The 22,664-nt window shown below is 24.6% G+C and overlaps 1 protein-coding gene across 1 annotated transcript in view; it reads left to right on the top strand.

Moving 5' to 3' along the window:
* Positions 1-22,664, top strand: part of LOC109597285 (pre-mRNA-splicing factor ATP-dependent RNA helicase DHX16) — a 42,030-nt gene that overhangs the window by 8,606 nt on the left and 10,760 nt on the right. The window lies entirely within an intron of this gene.

Genomic DNA, 22,664 nt, shown 5'->3' on the forward strand with positions numbered 1-22,664 from the left:
ATTAAAATTATTTACTATTGAAAAAATGGCGAAAGTGGTTAAAAATCGACAAAAAAATGACATGAAATTTAAAATTTCTAGAGCTGTAAATCATCTAATTACTTCCTAATAGAAATCGAAATGAATTATGTACCGTTGGATACATAATTTACTCACCTTCCTGACGAAATATTATTCATTTTAATCGTGCTTGCCATTAATTATGGACGCCGCTTTAATGATAAACCGAAAAACACAAATTTGCCATTAACTAGGCAAATGCCACACCCGAACGATTTTTGTCGTAAACTAATATTATAATAATTTTGAATAATATAATATAAAAAAGAAAAAGTTATAAAAGAATTCTGTGCAAATATATGTATTAAGAGAGTACTTAATTGTAATTTTTAAAATTAATTTCATTTTACGAAAGTTTTTTTGCTAAATAAACAATTTTTTTCTATTTATAATCCTATAGAAGTAATTAAATGTATTTGAGTTGTGATACTCTCATTTTACTATTATAAAATAAGCAACACATTTAAAACTACTTTTACCTTAGTCTTTTCCTTATTAGTTTCAAACGTAAATAACATGTTTAAGACAAACTTTTACACATTTATTATCAAATAAACAACTCAATTACCATGTTGAATTTTTATTTATACATTACACTTTTTTACTTTTTATAACTATTCCACCATTGCAGCTGATATATATTTTTTTTAACAAAGTTAATTATCAACAAACATTACACCTGGAGCAGAAAACAATTTACATAAAAAAATTCAAACGAACGTTTCAGTTTTTCCCGTCATGGTCCACATATAAAAATAATCTGCCGCATTTAATAAAATCGTGGGAAGAAGTAAAAATTACTTATGCCTCACATAAACTGGTGCATATCTTTTTAAGTCGATTGCTTCGAGAATGTCAAGGTGTACTGCACAATATAATTCGTATTTAATTCATCGCTAAAAATTGGAACACAAACGCACGCACACATCGAAAACAACGAATTAATTACCAATAATTGTGGATTTTTCGTCAGTACGCATACAACCGATCCAATCGAATCGTGTACGCGTCCAAATTAAATTATTTCCCGTGGCCGTTACGGCAAACGAGTGCATTAGTGGTCACGATTGATCGTAATTCGTCCTGCGTCGCTTCGGGGGCACGTAACAACGGTGATTAGCTTCCATTTCCAGCCGTTCGTTGGGGGCGCACGTCGAACATTTCTCGTCGCAAATGGTATTTAATCGCGGGTCAATTGGGAGACGTCGACGATCGATCGGACTGGAAACTTTTCGGGCCCAAACGACGGGGACGTTTTCCAATCTCCGGACACAATGACGATTTGCGATGCCGAGACCGAGTTTCTCCCGGCCAGAAATCAGCAGGATCCGATCTTCGACGGACGATCCGGCATAAATCACGGTTAATTAGTTTTCTGAAGTGCATATAAATGGTACGATGCGAGCTCGAGTTGCGATAATTAACTTGTTGAATTTGTTTCAGTCCATATGGTTTGTGAATCGGTTCCATTTATTTGCCGCTTTGTTCTGATTAATTGTTAACGGTGCTTCGTATAACTGCATTTTTTCCGAAGCGCATTGGAAGATTGCTGTTGCGGTATTTTTTATTTTCAATTTTATATAATGATTGGTAATTATCCCAGTTACCAAAACAAATTTGCTGTGTTTAGAATACGACATTTCAAAATTTAAACAAATATTTTTATTATCTTTTTTGTAAAATGTCCATACTTAATGCAGCTTTTTATAGCCATTTTCTTATTTTTAAATAATTACAAATAATTTTTTAACCTATTTTATAATTCAGTAATTTCAAATTTTACATATTTAAATAATTTTACAACCATTCTACCACATCCAGTCAATTTTCTCTATATTTTTATTGTTTTTTATATTGAAATAATAATTTTTATGACAAATTTCATTATTATTTAAATAATAATGAATTATCTATCTGTAATTATTACTTTTTAATAACCTTTTTTTATTTTATTTGCAAATAATTTGGTAATAAAATTAATATTAAACAAATATTTTTATACAATATTGTAGCTATTGTTTGTTTATTATTAAATAATGTAATAATAAAATATTTAATTTAAAATCAACAAAATAATAAAATAATTCTTTTAAATAAATAGATAATAATAAAAATTTAATTTAAATTAAACAAAATATTTCTTTTATACTAAAAAAATAAATAATTAATTTAAAAAAAAAAATAATTAAAAAAATAAAGGAAAATAAATATATAGTTAAAAATAGTAATAAAATGTTTAATTTAAATTAAACAAAAAATTAAAATATTTAATTTAATTTAAAATTAACAAAATAATAAAATAATTATTGTAAATAAAAAGATAATAATAAAAATTTAATTTATATTAAACAAAATATTTCTTTTATACTAAAAAATAAATAATTAATTTAAAAAAAAAATTAATTAAAAAAATAAAGAAAAATAAATATATAGTTAAAAATAATAATAAAATGTTTAATTTAAATTAAACAAAAAATTAAAATATTTAATTTAATTTAAAAAAAAATAAATATTTAATTTAAATAAAAAAATAATAATAAAGTATTTATTTATTATTTTATATTATTTAAAATTTAAATAAAATATATAATTTAAATTAAAAAACTATTAATAAAACATTTAATTGAAAATATTTTAATCCTTTATTATATTTAATATAATTTAAAAGAATTGAAATATTTAATTTAAATTAAAAAAATAGTTCATTTATAAAAAAATGTTTAATTTAAAAATAATAAAATATTTAATTTAATTTAAAAAAATTAATATTTAATCTCAAATTTAAAAAGAAAATAAATCTAATTTAAGCTAAAAGACTATTAATAAAATATTTAATTTGAAATTAACAAAATAATAAAATTTAAAATATTTATAAATAAATAAATAAAAGTTCATCCATCAATATATATATATATATATATATATATATATATATATATATATATATATATATATATTGATGGATGGATTATTTTAACCTACCCAATCATTTATATTATATTTTTTTCTATATTTTAATGATTTCTATATTTTTATATTTAAATGACAATGTTTATAACAAATTTTTTATTCACCCATATTTAAACCTAACATTTTTTAAATAATTAATATGTTTTTTAAATAATTTAGTATTTTCATAATTTCAATATTTTTATGTATAAATAATTTGTTACTATTTTAAATTAATTTTATTATTTATAATTTTTATAAATAATATTTTCTATTTTTAAATCAAATTTAAATAATTGTTTTTTTGTGTTTCTATAATTTTATAATTTTATTTTTAAATTTTTGTATTACCTGGTATTAAATCATATTTCGTTACTTTTAATTTCAATCTTCTTATATTTTGTGATTTTTTAACTAATTATCCTAATTTTAATATTTTCACAAACTGAATAGATTTAAATTCTTATTTGTTAAAATTTGTAATTTTACTGCTGATTTCATCTTAATTTATAACAATTTTAGTTTTATTGTTTTTTTTTTAATTTTTATATATTATCATCATATTTTTGTTACAAAACGATTTAATTCTTAATTTTAACTAATGTTTTATTTTGTTTATGAGAAATTTTGATTGATTTTTTTTATATATGTATTTATTTTTTTAAAATATATAATTTTTCACTATTATATTTTTTATAATTTATTATAATACGATATTTAGCATATTCTTATGTTTTGTAAAACTGGTCGTCGATTCACTAAGTACATTTATCAGATTTTTTGCTGTCATATAAAAGTAATTAGCTCCGTTTAAACCCATCGTTAATCTCATTCTGCTATAAAGAGAGCAACACATTTAAAACCACCTTTCAATGTGACTTTTTCTTATTAATTACAAATGTATAATTAACTTACATTTAAATTAAAAAATCACCATTATAATTTAATTTTTAAAGTATTAACGATTAATTAAAATTAAAGCAATTTATTATCCTGAAACATGTCATGACGAAATACGGTAAATAAGTTGTTAAATTAACTATTATTAATCCGTATTATACACGGTTGCGCAACGAAAATTAGTTACAAAATGAATTGTTGCATCAAAATAATGAGGAAACGTAGAAAAATTATTTATTTCAATGACAAAAGAACCATGTCGGGTCATTTTTACATCCATTAAATTTATTGCCACAATTAAAACAATATTGGCAATTCCACAAGACCGTTTTAATGAAAATATGTTTCAATTAAAAATTATAGTAACGGCAATTACTTACGTCTAGATATTTTGATAAGGTGTTTGAATGCAGATTTCGAAATTTATATGGGGCAAGGAGAAAGCCAATCGGGCAAAATAACACGGCAATTTTCTAAAGTGCCGCTTTAATGCCATTATTAACAATTAATGATGTGTAACCGAATTTAATTGGTATTATACCACGTATGATAATTTCACCCGAAAAACTCGACAAAAAACGACAAAAATTTCTACGTTCCTACATCCGCAATGAGTTACGTATACGGTTCGAATCGATATTTCATTCGTGATGCTCTGGAGGAACGGACAGTTTCACATTTCCTCGCAACGAACACATAAAACAAACATGCCTTTTGTGTACGACCATTGTCGTTTCTAGGCTTTAGTGTGTCAGCAACACACATCGACGTATTTGTATGTGCACGCGGTATTTGTTTTAACATTTAACTTTTTTTTCATTTGACCGGCAGACACACAGAGACGCGCCAAATAAAGGAGCAATTGTAAAACGGCACTAATGGGAAGAGAAATTTCCGCACTCGGACGAATGTAAACGTGCGCCGTAGAAATTTTTCAGGTCGTACTCTGAAATCGTCGCCTTCGTCGTTTGTAGGAGGATTTTTTGTTTTCGGCGTCATATTTTTTAAATATACGGGGTGGAATTAAATTATAGTTGATATGACCATATCTGAAAATCATACTTTTTGTCCCTATATGCGTCTCATGTAACTAAATTCATATTCAAAAATTAGAGATATAGAGAAAAGTATGTAAAATTTTGAACTTTTTGTTAATTTATTTTTTAAGATTATTTAATTAAAAGAAAAAAATAAGATTTATTTAGTAAAAATGTACACAACTTCATACATTTAATATGGATCAATACAAAAAAATTTTTAACATGTATTTTATTGAAATATTGTAAAAAATTAAATTATTTGAAATATCTGTCTTTATTATTATTTTTGTTCGACTTCAACAAACTTTTTTTTCAAAAAATTTGTAACATGTGTTTTATTGAAATATTGTAAAAAATTAAATTATTTGAAATATCTGTCCTCCCATTTATTATTATTATTTTTGTCTGATTTCAACAAACTTTTCTTTCAATTCTAAAGCATGAATAATTTGAATTTATGCATTTCCATTATTAAAAAAATAATTTGTAAAGTATTTTTTAATAAAACATAGGAAGACAGAAATTTCAAATAATTTGATTTATTATAATACTTCACTGGAACACATGCCACAATTTTTTTTACAATTTACATAGGAACCAAATTTATTTAATATAATACAATTAATTTTCCTAACATAATAATAATAATATATTTAAGTAATTCTCCAATAATAATAATAATAATAATAAATAATAATATACTAACTAAATTAATATTGATCTTATGATCTTAAAGTTTTTGATCCATTATAATATAAAGTGAAATCCATCTTAAAAAATTAACTTTCCCAACATATTATTTGCAAATGTATTGCACAATTTATAGGTTTGTTAACATTTTAATATTATGACATTTTCGCATATATTTGTCACGTTTGAAAATTATTATTTTATTTATTACAATAAAATTTCTTAAGTAATTTTACCATGGCTGAACTTAAAAAATTAATATTATAAATTGTGTCATTCTCTCGTTATTGACTACATTAAACAATTTTGCTGAATATAAATAACAATTTCAAAACAATAAATATATATAAGTTTTTTATGCATTATAAACAAAGTGGGACCTTTCCTATCTCATCCCATTTCCAAGAGTTTTCAGCAAAGGAATTGGTTTGCATTAGATCATAATCGACTTATAAATTTATTAAACAGTTTCATGGTCCAGCGGTGACAGTAATTGGCGTTTATATTTTTGTTATTACCCGATAAATGCGACTATTAAACACTGCGAGATAAAAACAATGACTGTTATTAAATTGGAAACATAAACAGTAATATTCTGTTACGATCGTAATGCGTTTACACGTTTACACAGAACATAGATAATAACCGTGTTTAGAGCGAAGACTGCAATTTATTTAAATAACGGGTCAACGTGATTTATTCGCGAGATTAAATGAATATCGTCTATACGGTGCGATTGCGACTGAAAACCGACGATCGATTCGATGAACGTGCACTTTCTATGCCTGTGCTTTGTCATTCGAAATGTTTGTCAAAGGGACACACAACCAACTTATGTGGAATCAACTAGTAATTACGAGAAACGGTGTGTTTCATTGGGAAAAAGTATTTTTAAAATAAAAAACTGTTTATCCAAACCAATTTTTCTACAAATCTATAGAGAAAATCATTAAAACAACAAACATGCTAAGGAGAGAAGTGGAAGAAAATCCATGTCAAACAATGGAAACACCCTTTACCAACCTTAGTCGATCATCCAGGAACATTTACAGCAGACTGAAAAAATAAGCAAGACAGGTGTTTGGGTTCCGGGCTCGAAGAGAACAAAGCCAACCAATCCATTACGTGGAACATATTGCTTCAACGGCACCATACTGGTCACGGAAAATATGATAATTCTAAACAGAATAGGCAGTGGCTCTCTCCAAATCAATCACCACGAAGTACTGCGAAGACGGATTTACACCTCTAAAAGACGCTTCTGTGTATTTGGGGGAGTATTGGCGAAATTGTTCACTTTGAAATGCATGGAAACATGGAAAGAACTAATGAATCGGACCCTCCATACTCACCCGATATTGAGTCGTTGGATTTCCATTTTTTACTATCCGTATAACATTTTCTTAGTGGTAAATATTTGAAAATTTGTATTATGTCCAATATGACATCTCGAAATATTTTTCTCAAAAACCAATTGATTTTTATCGGTCCGGGAATGAAAATTTACACAATAGATGGCATAAGGTTGTTGATATCGTGGGTGACCTATTAAAAATTTATTCCTTTGAATTTAATGTAAGAAAGCGATATTAGGTCCCCCCAATATTCTAATAAGTTACTATAATTATGACTACTACTATATATGATTATAAATTTGATTATTATTATTATTAAATTTGTTCTGCTAAAATAAAAAAAATAATCAATATTTTTAATTTTGTACGTTTCTCATTTTTTTTTTGTTTACTATCATTTATTAAAACATAAATGACTAAAATTAAACAATAATTTAATTAATAAATAATTGAATCAATTCAAATTTTTAAATACATTTGTATAATTTTTACAGTTATTATCCTCTGTTAAAAAATAAAATATGTGGCTTAAAATATTGAATCAAAATTTTTAATTTTTGATATTTTATGGATCAAATTTTTAAAAAGTGATATTAAAATATTGGTTAAATCCTATTTTGTTGATTTATTGTTCTTTATTAAATACAATCTCTTACTTATGTTGTAAAAATATTAAGTAATTTTTTATGAATTTTTTTATGAATAATTTATATTGTTTTTCTATTTTTTTTATAATTTTTATAGTTTATTATCTTCTGTTAGCATACATAATAAAATCAATTAAAATTTTTGAATAATGGTTTTCTAAATTTTTGGGACAATTTTTCTAGTTTATTATCCTCCATTAATATATGAAATAAAATTACTTAAAAAATTAAGAAATATATTAAATTTTTATATTTTTCTATTATTTTTATGAATCAATTAAAATTTTTAAATAGGGCAATTATCTTCTGTTAACATAAAAAATAACAATTTTTTACTTAAAAAATTAACCAATATTTCTAAGTTTGTACGTTTCTCATTTTTTTTTGTTTACTATCCTTTATTAAAATATAAATTACTAAAATTAAACAATAATTTAATTAATATATAATTAATTAAAAATTTAATAATAAATGTTTTTACATTTGAAACAATTCAAATTTTTAAATACATTTGTATAATTTTTGTTAAAAAATAAAATATGTGGCTTAAATTATTGAACCAACATTTTTAATTTAATTGATATTTTTTAAATATTTTATGGATCAAATCTTTAAAAAGTGATATTATGTATTGGTTGAATAACTCTTTTTTGTTGATTTATTGTCCTTCATTAAATACAAGTTCTTATCTAAGTTATAAAAATATATAGTAATATTTTTTCAACTTTCTAATATTTTTTATGAATCATTTAAATTGTTTTTCTTTTTTTATAAATTTTATAGTTTATTATCCTCTGTTTGCATATATAATGAAATCAATTAAAATTTTTGAATTGTTTTCAAAATTTTTGGGACAATTTTTCTTGTTTATTATCCTCCATCAATATATGAAATGAAATCTATGCTTAAAAATTTAAGAAATATATTTATATAATATAAATAATAAATTTTTTTTGATATCTTTATTGTGTATTTTCCTCTGTTAACATAAAAACTAATAATTTGTCACTTAGAAAATTAGCCAATATTTTTAATTTATTACGCTTTTTCAAATATTTTTGTGGATAAAATCCAACTTTTATATAGTGTTACTCTATAATATTTGGATATACATTTATTTTCTATTGATTGATTTATTTTTCTTTCTAAAATATAAGTCAAATCTTAAAAATAAACAATATTTTTAATTTTTTGCAATATACAATTAAAAATTACTTGGATAGTGTTTGTACTTATTATGGCGCATTAAAATATAAAATAAAATGTGTTGTTTAAGATATATAAGCTAATTTTTAATTTATTTGAAAAAGAATATCTTTCAATAATCCGTTTGTAAACAATAATAGAATATTAAACTTAAAAATATACTAAATTAATATATTGGCAAGTTGCTATAATTATGATTAATATTCTAATAAGTTGCTATAATTATGACCACTACTGTATATTATTATAAATGTTATTATATTATTATTATTATTATTATTATTATTATTATTATTATTATTATTATTATTATTATTAAATTATTAAATTTGTTGTGTTAAAATTATGAAATATTTTCATACAACAAATTAATACTGCTGATTGTTGAGAGTTGAATTAGTAGGAAACACGGACCCACCTGTTAGATCTTAATCACTTAAAAATCAAGTAACACACTTTGTATAGGAATACCATGCAATTACGGCAGTCAATCTCCCTAGCCATTGATGCCGTCCGTCATTAATTTATCTGCCGTCGATCTCAAATCTGATATTAAACTGTCCATTCTTTCCACCGCAATTAATGATGAATGCCGTTTTGGACTACATACGTCACGTGTTTTTGTTCTCTAGGTGTGTACCGTCCGTTAACAGGGACAAACACTCCTCCGAATCGGTGCTGAAAAATGTTTTCGGAAACAGAGAAATCGTTCGTGTGTGTGATTTTGACGCGGCGTCACTCGAAGACTGGGCCTGGGAAAATTAATTATCTTGATTGCGGCCGAGGATCGACAGTTTCCTTTTCTGCGATTTGTTCTCGTGCTAACGAGCAACAAATTATTCAAAACAATAACTTATTGTTCTCTAATTATCGACGTCGATTAGATCTGTTGCAACTATTACAGTACTAGAAAGTCCTGAGAGCACATTAAAAGTAAAAAAAAAAAAGAAAAACTAGACGAACGGAACGACCGATTAAAAAATTAAACCAGACGAAAATTACCTTCGGCCATTGTGTGCAAATCGTTCGTTTTATCGAATCGGGTGAATACAATGTGCGCGCGAAATTTATTAAAATGCACGGGCTAAAATAAACGTCAAATTAAATAGTTTTTGGCACCGGGCGAATGTTATATTTAGTGTGGGGAATGGTCGGTCCGTGTAACCCGTCAAACATAATTCATTTGCTAACTTAAAATAATAATTTCGGTGTACCTACACTAAACATATATTTATTTTTTAGAGTAACAGAACTGTTTTTTTATTGAAAACTTTCCGTACTCCACAAAAAAATAGTAATTTGCTCAAACTTGTTGAGGGAATTATTAATTATTTTGTGAAAACTTATTTAGTTTTTTTATGACGCAAAAATTATAATATTAATTTCCTTGTGTATTTTTTATAATATGCTGTGATTTTTTTATTACATTTGCCATAAAACATTTATTGTTTTGTTGACACACCATAATTTACCTACAATTTATGTAAACATTAAATTTCTACAAAAGTTTGAAGTAAGAGTGTAATTAAAACATTACTTAATAAATTTTCCATGCAATTAAAATTTAAATATAGTTATCTAAATTGTCAACTTTTGAATTATTTGGATTAATTTTGTAGTATATTGTTTTTCTTTAAATACAAAATATATATTTTTTTTAATTTGTGGAGCTCTGAATTTAATTTGTGTTTCTTTAAAAAATTAACCATTATTTTTAATTTTGTAATATAGAAGTAATATAAATCACTAAAATTAAACAATAATTTAATTAATAATTTAATAATAAATGATTTTACATTTGAATCAATTCAATTTTTGTAGTTATTATCTTCTGTTAACAAATAAAATATGTGGCTTAAAATATTGAACCAACATTTTTAATTTTTGATATTTTTTCTAATATTTTATGGATCAGATGTTTAAAAACTAATATTGGTTGAATAATTATTTTTTGTTGATTTATTGTTCTTCATTAAATACAACTTTTTAAGTTGTAAAAATATTATGTAATATTTTTAAAATTTTCTAATATTTTGTATGAATCATTCAAATTGTTTTTCTATTTTTTTATAATTTTTATAGTTTATTATCCTTTGTTAGCATACATAATAAAATCAATAAAAATTTTTAAACGGTTTTTTAAATTTTTAGGACAATTTTTATAGTTTATTATCCTCCATTAATATATGAAATAAAATCTATTACTTAAAAAATTAAGAAAATTATTAAATTTTTATATTTTTCTATTATTTTTATGAATCAATTAAAATTTTTAAATAGGGCTTTTCTAATTTTTTTTTAAATATTTTTGTTGTGTATTATCCTCTGTTAACATAAAAAATAGTTTTTTACTTAAAAAATTAACCAATATTTTTAATTTTGTACGTTTCTTAATTTTTTTTGTTTACTGTTCTTTGTTAAAATTAAACAATAATTTAATTAATATATTAATATTAAATATTTTTACACTTGAATCATTTCAAATTTTAAGTACATGTGTATAATTTTTGTAGTTCTTATCCTCTGTTAAAAAATAAAATATATGGCTTAAAATATTCAACCAACATTTTTAATTATTGATACTTTTTCTTAATATTTTATGTATCAAATCTTCAAAAAGGTGATATTATGTATTGGTTGAATAATTCTTTTTTGTTAATTTATTGTCCTTCATTATATAAAATCTCTTACCTAAGTTGAAAAAATATATAGTAATATTTTTACAACTTTCTAATATTTTTTATACATCATTTAAATTGTTTTTTTATTTTTTTTTTATAATTTTCTTATGAATGGTTTTCTAAATTTTTGGGACAATTTTTCTAGTTTATTATCCTCCATTGATATATGATATAACATCTATTGCTTAAAAAATTAAGAAATATATTAAATTTTTAAATAGGGCCTTTCTATTTTTTTTTTTGATATATTCATTGCATATTATCCTCTGTTAACATAAAAAATAATAATTTTTCACTTAAAAAATTAACCAATATTTTTAATTTAATACGCTTTTTCAAATATTTTTGTGGGTAAAATTAAACTTTTATATAGTGTTATTCTATAATGTTTGGATATACATTTATTTTTTTAGGTTGATTTATTTTTCTTCTTCAAAATATAAGTCAAATCCAAAAATAAATAACAATTTTAATTTTTTGCAATATACAAATAAAAATTACTTGGATAGTTTTTATTATCGCACATTAAAATATAAAATAAAATTTGTTGTTTAAGACATATAAGCTAATTTTTAATTTATTTATATAATAATCTTTTTGTAAACAATAATAGAATATTAAATTTAAAAAGATACTAAATTAATTTATTGTTGTTTACTTTTTGTATGTAAATATTTTTCATTCAAAATTACAATAAAATGTCTTTAAAAAAAATTAACTAAAAAACTTGGCCATACAACTGATTTATAATTAGGATTTGTCTTGAAACCTTGAAACAACAGAAAATGCTTGAAAACTCGATTTCCCACCATGTGTTTCGTTTCCTAGTTAACACAAAGCTATTATCCGGTCGGGGTTTATATTTGGATCAGAAGATCACCAATGCTAAATAAACGTACTAAATATATTTCCCATCTATTTCGGTTTGACATTGCGACCCAAACGATACAAAAAGATGTTGCAAATGTAAAGGTCAAACACCTCAACTAAAAATTTTTACGTCAACTATTTTCCTGGTAATTTCGAAATTTAAATGACGGAAAATTTTGCACCACAAAAAAAAATCGTTCCATTAAAACAAAACGGTACAACGGACGAGAGCACACGAATATCATTGGTTATCACTATAAAGCAAAATAGAAAGGCAATAAACATTTTAATCGGTGCCCCAAAGTCATCGGCTACATTGCCATCGATTGGCTACTCAAAATACAAAAAGTTGACCAAACGTACGCTAAGTGAAAAGCAATCAACGTCCGATAAAAACTAACACACAATTATGTTGAATTTCTAATAAAAATACGTGCATTGTTCTTCTGGTTCGTATGAAAGTGGATTAAGTACGTGGTGCCCGGTCATTAGTGCAAATGTGGGACCCTGCGGCACATCGTGGTCCCCGACTATTTGAATTTCAATTTAATTATAATCTTGCCTCAGGGACAATTCTCTATATTTCTCTATTATCTTCGAATTATTGGTATTATTATAATTATAATGATTGTTGTTGTATACAAATAAATAACAATTTTATATGTGTTTCAATAAATTGATGTTAATGGTGTAATAAACTTTTTATAGCACTGTTGACTTCAAACGGATTGACAGATAATTTGCTTCTGTAAAAATTGATTGTTTATGGGGACATTTTGCTGTATAAATTACTTCTCAATAAGTGCGATAAAAAATTACACTAATTACAGCAAAAAAAACCGAGATAAAAATTTAACATAAACTTTCTTACAATATACAAATTATTCAATATAAATTTTAATTGTACGTATTTTTTTAAGTAATATTTTTATTATGCTGTTAGAAGTAACAGCATAATAAAAATATTGTGCAGTTTTGTATTTTGTATAACAAAGAACAAGAAACTTCAACAATCATCCAAATAACATAATTTCAAAAGACACAATTAAAATAATTAAATTTTTATTTTAATTGTACAGGAAATTTGTTAAGTAATATTTTTATTACATTATTACTTCAGCAGTGTGTTCATTATTATATTTTAACAAAGGACAATAAACCACAAAATTACTTAAACCATTTAACCAAGACAATTTAATAGTTCTGAGTTAATTCATCAATATATTTGAAAAATGGAGAACGGTTCAAAATATTGGTTAATTTTTTATATAAATTTTTACAAATTGAATTGTCTAAAGTAATTAAATAAATTTGTAATTTATAAAAATATAAAATAAAATATATTCCTTCTTTCCTCCTATGTTTTTCAAAATTTTATGTGGTAGATAATTTTTGTAGCAAAAATTATCCAGTTGATTCATAAAAATATTTGAAAATGTATTTTTCTATATATTTTTAATATACTGTTACTTCAGCAGATTGTATTTTATATTCTAACAAAGTATAATAAACTTCAACAGTCATTCAAATAATTTATAAAAACATAATTTAAATAATTAAATTTTTATATTAACTGTACGGGAAATAATATAAAGTAAAGTAATATTTTTTTACATTATTATTTCAGTAGTATATTATTATATTCTAACAAATAACAATATACCACAACAATTATTAAAACCATTTAGAAAACATAATAATTTGAATTGATTCATCGATATATTTGAAAAATGGAGATTAGTTAAAAATATAACTTAATTTTTTTATACAAATTATTATATAAAAATATTTGAAAAATGTATTTTTACATTCTTTATTTTTATAAATATTTAAAGATTGAATTGTTTAAATGGATAGAATATAACTTTTATTTTTATATTTTACACTGAGAATTAGTTCAATAAATTATTATTAATACAATTATGTTAAAAAAGCTATTATATTTTTCTAAACTAAAAAAGTTGTTTAAAACTATTTTGGGTTTATATTTATATAAATCAATTTATAATAAAACATTTCATTTTGGTATACATTTGCATTTTTCCATTTTTCCATAAGCATATATACTCATCACAAAAAGTATCACATAATTGTTAAAAAGGAAAAGACATTAAAATTTTATCGTAATTCCTACTAAAACTTTTTATATTTGCGTATAATTTCTTTTTGATGAATATAAACCACCATTTTAAATTCTGGTGTATAAAGTAAATAAAAAAAAAACGAACAGAAATGCTGCAAAAAATTTAATTTTATTTTAAAATTGTTAGTGTACATAATGAGCAATTTAACACCTCAACAAGCAGCCCAAATCGGGGCCCTAATTGAAGATGGTAGGTCGCAGCAATATGTGGCAGATTTGATGGGAATCAACCAATCCAGTATGTCAAGGGTTGTAAAACGATAGAAACAGGAGGGTACACAAGTAGAGACTAGTTTCCGGTCGTCCAACGTGTACAATACCTGTAGATGATCGTTATCTATGAATACAACATCTCGATTTGCCATAATGTTGAAATATCCGTTAAAACCGTTTGGAATAGGTTTACAGAATTTTGAATCATATCCAGAATGCCTGTTGCTGCAACGTCGTTATCCAGGGAACACATTAATTAGTATATTCAATACTGAGCTAATATCTTTTTCACGGATGAGTCCAGATTTTCACTTTTCAGATCTGATACACGCACACACAGATCTGTACAGTGTACAGACGCTCAGTACAACATTAGGGGAACTCGAAATTGTGGAGGTGGTTCTATTATGATATTGAGTGGTATATGTTTTGAAACGCATACCGAGTTAATAGTGTTTCGTTGTGAATCTCTGACAGTTGATCGATACAATAGAAAGGTTGGAAAGTTTGGCTAGCAAATCGTCCAGATCTAAATCCAATCGAGGAGATTTGGGACCACCTACAGAGATGCATAAGAACCCGTAATAACGCACCATACAGTCTTGATGAGCTGGGAGACGTTTTAAAGGAAAAATGGGAACATTTGGATATGGACTACGTTAGAAATCTTACAAGGAGATAAGGGATTAGAACCAGATGCGGTAATACCAGATTTTAAACTGATTCAACTGGTGTTAGAAGCATTTTTTTTTGTTATCTTGATTTTTCTCATTTTTAATGATTTACTGTTATTTTTATTATTTTGCTGGTTTTTCATTAATATTTAATTTTTATGCAATAAACATGTATTAACCATTCCTAAGTTGTGCTACTTGCCACTTCTGAACAGTTTTAGAAGGTAAAAATAATTTTTAGTTAAAAATCAAATATGTTATACTTTTTGTGACAAACGTATTTTAAAAATAAAACTAAAACAATACTATGTAATATATTTGCAAATAATTGTGAAATAAGATTAAAATGGACGTGTGTTTTGAAAACTGAAGTAATCCCATCTTACTCAGCTTTCTTGTGATTTATCGAAATCTAAAGTATAAAACCGTTATCCAGCTCCATAAAATAACACTTTGGGGAAAACTGGTTCAGACTAAATAAACACTTGTATGAATTGGAGTCTATTTTAATATAATAAAATCGTAGGCACATTTTGGCAGTTAAATACGTGGACGTAAACCCAACGGCGTTTGAGTAAATAAGTGAATTTCACACAGTCGTCCGACACGTGGCAAAACCAATCCCCCGTTCCACTCGACAAAAAATTACGCCACCCGAAAAATTTTCACGTGACCACAACCGGAAACAAAACAGCTTGCTCATGTTTCCACGGATTTTCGCATGGGACTGTGTGAATGGACGTGCGTCGATTTGTTTTGTTCCCGCGGAAAACGCAATTCAGAGCAGCGTGTCGCGTCTGTTTGGCGTGAGGCCATGACGTTCCGAAAATAGGCTCTTCCTACCCGAATATAGATACACTCCGGCCTTTCATGGGGTCCCTCCATATCCTAAACTTGCAAATGTGTTGCGTAACATTCAAAAATTCCGGCAACGATGCGATGAATTGCACTTTCCATCGGCGAGGACGATTTTTCGTGTCTTTGAACCGCTTGTTATTTCGAGGAAAATTAAAATGCGGACAATGGATTCATTCTTGGGATTGTTCTTGGTTTTTTTTTATTTTTGTTTTGTCCTCGTTCGTCCTTTGTTCCGATTTCGTCGGAATAAAGCGGAAGAATGTGTACGACGTTGGTTGACTTTGACTGTGGAATATTATAGAAAAAAACAAACTTAAGCCTCCAGAGCTCATTTTTTTAAATGCTGATTGTCTTTTTTTTTATAAAATAATGATTTTGAGTAAAGTTTTTGTGTATTAAATTATCTTTAGCTTAGAAACAACGACATTTCTGAAAAATTTCGAGATATTTAATATTGTTATTTATGATTCATATAGAAAAAAAAAATTTTATAGGTCAATTATAATTTTCAACTAAATTTAAAAAAATGCACCAATTATCTTATACCTTATATTATTTAACTCAAAAAATTTACCTCTTTAATATTTACAAGTACCGGAAATAATCAATTTTCCAAAAATGTATAATTTGTGACTTAGTGTAAAATTATTTTTAGCTAAGAAATAACATTTCTGATAAATTTCGAGATATTTAATATTGTTGATGAATATACATAGAGAAAATTGAATTTTTCCCAGCCCATTGATAGTTTCCATTTAAATTTGAAATATTGCACATATTTTCTCGAAACTTAACTACTTTATACTTACCCTTAAAAAGACTACCTCTTTAATATTTCTAGATAATGTATATATGTTGGAAAAAATTTAATCTTCCAAACATATCCATTTTGTGATTTAATAGTTTATCTTTAACTATCATACAACATTATTTCTGACAAATTTTGAGATATTCCATATCGAAATATTTATTTGAGGTAAGGGACTCATATTGTAAATTATTACACTTCTTCGAAATTCGACATTTCAGAAACGATTTAGAGGTACCAAATCAACGTTCTGAGAATATTGATCTCTGGACGGTCAGTTATTCTCTTTCTGCTCTGGAAATAATTGTATAACTGCCAAAGACAAACGATTTGGGACACTTGGTACACAAATCTCGGTAAAATTTACTACCGTTCACAGTTTTAATGTGGCAACGCACCGTAAAAATGTGAATTCCTTCATAGTTTTTATAGTCGATTTCACAACACGAGAAACGTCTTTCGGTCGAATTTCAAACGTTCTGTGCACATGAACCCGTCGAATAATTGACCGGTTCCAAAAATAAAATGCAGTAGCGTCCAATGTATGTATGTACGTCATCCTGGGGGCAGGTGAATGTAATAATATTAATGATTAGAGCACTGTACCATTATAATTATAGATATGGACAATAATTGTTTCGAATGCGCCAACACCTACGAACTTGGACCGTATCTCCTTTGGTGGGAATATTGGCGAAAATGTTTTTTTATCTCTTAAAAATATACGTCAGGATAAGTGAGTAAGTTTATTGAAAAATAGATCGGTGCAAATATTTGTTTGTCTGGTTTTGGAAATTGCATACGAAAACAATCAAGGTGAAAAATTGTTTCAAGAAAGAACGTGTTGATATGTTTGTTATTTTCGAATGCTTTGAGAAAAATCGTTAAAAACAACATTTGAAAGAAAAATTTATTGTTTCTAACGGACTATATAAGAAAATTGTATAATTAAGTTTAAAAATAGTAAGGTTTCACACAATACTTCGTTAGTACAAACAATTAAACATTAACATTAAAAATTAAATAAATATGATAATAATTAGTTATACTTCCTATTCTGTTATTAAGGAAACAACTTAATTTGTTATGCACAAAAGTTTCTAATAAAAATATATTTTTTTATGTTCCTCATTATTTTTCATGCAGATAATTTAGAAAAAGTAATAATATAATTTACTAATTTTCACATTTAATAACAATTTATTATTCTATTATATTTTAATTTTATCTTATTTAAAACTGGTAAAATAATTAAAACCATTAATTAAAAATTTATTTATTTATTAGAAATTTTTATTAAATTAAAGTAATTTGAAATTACATTTAGATTTAAAAATTCTAAAATAATTTAATTATTAATTATTATATATTATTAAAGCTTTTAAATTATATTTTTCTTTTATTTTGTTATTATATTATTTGTCTTTGGTTAAAATATAAAATAACATCTGCTGCTCAAAATGAAAGAAATATCTTTAATTGTATCCACTTTTTAGAATATTCAACTAATTTCAATTATTTAAATTTTATATTACTAAATTTTTGGATAATTTTTATGGTTATTTGTCCCTTATTAAAGTATACCCAAAATAAAACCTATTGTTTAAAATATATAAGTAATATTATTAATTTTTTATATACAAATATTTATTGATTTAAGTCAAGTTTTAAATTGTATTTTTTATTTTTTGCTCACACAAGTTTTTTAGGCCTAATTTATTGTATTTTTTTAAATATAAAATAAAAGTTGTAACACAAAATATATAAAAAATATTACTAATTATATTAATTAATATAAATAAATTCAATTTTTTAAATTTTATATTCTAAATTATTTGGATAATCTTTTTCGTTTATTTTCCTTTATTAAAATAAATCTAAAATGAAACCTGATGCTTAAAATAATAATATACTCAATTTTTGATATACATATTTTTTTAATTAATTCAAGCATTTAAATTATCTTTTTCCTTTTTTTCACATATTTTTATTGTTTTTTGTTTAAATATAAAATAAAATCTGCTATTCCACTTTTCAGAATATTATAAATAAATTCAAATATTTAAATTACACGTTTCTAAATTTTTGGATCATTGTTTTTTTGGCTTTTGCTATATATTATACCTAAAATAAAATCTGTTGCTTAAAATATATAAGTAATATTCTTAAATTTTTGCGTAAAATTTGCTCACACAAGTTTTGAAGCTTACAAAAAAAGTCTTTTATTAATATAAAATTAAATCTGCTACACAAAATACATAAAAAAATAGTTTCAATTATATCCACTTTTCAGAATTAAGTATATGCTTATTATGTTTTGTTAAATTATACCTAAAATTAAACCTGATGTATAATATATTTAAGTTATAGTTTTAATTTTTATATACAAATATTTTTTAAATTAAATCAAGCTTTTTAGGTTTATACTATTGTTTATTGTCTAATATAAAATAAAATGTTCTACTCGAAAATATGAGAACTATTCATTTTTATTCACTTCAATAATCAAATAATTATTATTTAAATTTTATATTCTAAATATTTGGGTATTTTTTGTGTTTTATATACAATTTTTATTATTAATTATTTCAAGCTTTTACAGTGTATTTAGTTTAGTTAGGTAATAGTTTACCGTGCTTTCTTAAAATTTCAAATAAAATTAATTGTTTACTAGGAAAGGAAAAATATTTTTAATATTAATTTTATCAAATTACCCACTGATAGTTTGATTCACATATTTGACAATTTAACGTAAAATAGAACAAAGTTACATGTTGTACAAAAAAAGTAGTACATTGTATTACAGAATAAAAATTTGAATTTTAAATTGCGGTTGTGCAAACTATGAGATATGTCTTCGACAACCGAAAATAACGCTAAAAAAGCCCATTAAAAATGTGAAATTGGAAATTAACCATTTAGAGAACACATAAAAGTATCCCGGAGTAACGAAAGTTACATTACTAGTTATTCAAATTGGCAAACGTGAAAATAATAATGAAGAAAAAAAAAAAAATAAAAGCAGTCCGCGTGTATGTGTTTCACTTTCATTAAGAGCGGCAAATTGCTCTTCATTAATATGAAATTGAATAATTTGCAATTATTTCGAGGCTGGATCGCCAGTGAAAACAATTTATGAAAGCCTTTATGTAAATCCGATGTGATGGAATCAATTATGTGGCCGCATAATCATAATGAGGCAAAAGTAAAACAAAAAGCTCCCACTAATTGAGTCGAGTCTGGTTCACCAGCAATAAATAGTGATTATAAACGAGATGATATTGTTTCACTTTCGATCTGTTTTTCCTTCCATGCCCACTGTACGAAGGACGATTTCGGTGTGGAACAGATGGGCATATTAACTATCATAATTTATAATCGTATAAACAAAACAATGCAGCATAATTCGTTAGTCATGCATTTACAATGTAAATTAAATCCTACTCATCTTATTTCCTGGATACTCACGAATGTTGATCAATTTGAATTGTAATTAAAGAAGTTTTTCGCTTGTTGTGTTTTATGTGTACAATAAAATATTGGGAACACGTTAAATTTATTTTTGCGACTTAAAGTGTGTAACCTCTAAATTAACAGTAAAATTATCAGGTAATTACATAAAAATAGACTTACGACTTGGAAACTAGGTTTTTGCTATTTTTAAATAATTTTCACTGGAAAGCATTAATAAAAATTTGTGTGGTTCGTCAAAAAGTATTTCAGCACTTATTTCAGGATCTGCTGTGATTATTGACAGTTTTTTTTTTTTTTTTCTTTTTTTTTTCATTTACTATTTTTACAGAAAAAATTATTTAGAGTTAAAATAATATTTTTCAAATTTTTAAAAGTGTACTTTATTGAAACTTATTATCGACTCTTGAAAGTTTTTATAATGTTGAGGAAATTTTAAATATTAATAAATTTATTATCACTATTAATTACTATATTAAATTTACTTCAAAACATACAAAATATATATCGATACATTTAAATTAATTAAGAAAGATTTTACAATTCAAAGAATAAAATAAATTTGTAAAATAAATATGAAGTTTCAAAATGGTCTATTAATAAAAATATTATGTAGTAAAATTTTTATTAGTTTAACAAATTTTTTCATCAGGAGTATATTATTTATATTTATTATAAATCCTTCCAATTGGTACATTCCTTAAACATAAAATTAATATTAACAGACATTTTATCAAAAATTTAAACTACTGATAAAACATACATGGTGTTCCATTAACAAAGTTATTGATATTTGTAAATTAAATGTAAATAACGAGTACAATTATGGTGCTTGATTGATATCTGTGGAAAAAATGAACTTTCCAGCAAGCACAATTGGAGGCTTTACATACATTTTATCTAAACAATCAATTTGACAAAATTTTTGGAAAAATATTTTATAATATAATAAGTATAGAACATGGCATATCAATTTTATTAGCAATTACATTTAGAATTGAAAAATCCAAAATTATACAAGGTGTTCCTTAGAAAATACAAAGTTGATGCCCCTTCTGGCGAAACCCGAAATAAATTAGAAAAAAATGATTCAAATTAAATAAAAATAAATCTCAAAATTAGAAATAAAACATTTCATACCAAAATTTAATTAAACTATAGCATTTATAATTTAATTGTAGTCTCTATTAATTTAAGAAACAACTCATTAAATCTGGATAAAATTAAAGCGACTCTTCACAAAAACTAAAAAAAAAAGTAAATCCAACGTAAATGGCCTAATACCAGTATCCCTTATTGACTACAATATCCGTACATCTTTTTAGCATAGACGAGATTACATTGGAAATTATTTTTTCGTCTATATTGTTCCAAACATTTTTGATTTTTTCAAATAAATTTGCACTAATATTCTTATTCACACCCGTTTTCTATTAGATTAAGATCGGGATATTGAGCTGGTCACTTTAAAACAATGATTTTTTGTTGAATCAATCATTATTTAACAAGCTTGGTAGTGCGTTAGGAGTCATTTTCATGCTGATATATCAATTTTAACGCGATTTCCCATTCATAACAGGGTTACAATACACAAAACGATCCATTTTGTCTTCTATTTTGTGATTCAGGCCCATACCGTAAACGGAAAAACGACCCTAAACCATAATACTACACCACGGTATACTGTACGAAAATCATTTGACCCGTCTGTTTTTTGAGAGAGATATCATACACGACAGAGACAGTAAAGTTTCTACGGGACAAACTGGGGACCTTACTGTCTCTCTCATGCATAGTGTCTCTAAAGAAATTCAGACGGATCAAACGTATTTCGTACTGTATGTCCAAAATTTAAGTAATAAATTCAGTTTTAAGTAAGTTTTAAATAGAGTATTTAATTTTTTTATGTAAAACTATAAATAAATGTTTTAAAATATCATTTATTATTGAATAAAATAACAAATATTTTATTAATCATTTAATTTAAAACAATAGCAATATTTAAATTTCATTATGTCAAATTTTCAAAAAAACATCCCGAACCCAAGGTCACTGGAACAACACCGATATCGAGCCGAACAGCTGACCGACTGCATACA

The sequence above is a fragment of the Aethina tumida genome, chromosome 5, assembly GCF_024364675.1.
Source record: "Aethina tumida isolate Nest 87 chromosome 5, icAetTumi1.1, whole genome shotgun sequence".
Lineage (NCBI taxonomy): Eukaryota > Metazoa > Arthropoda > Insecta > Coleoptera > Nitidulidae > Aethina > Aethina tumida.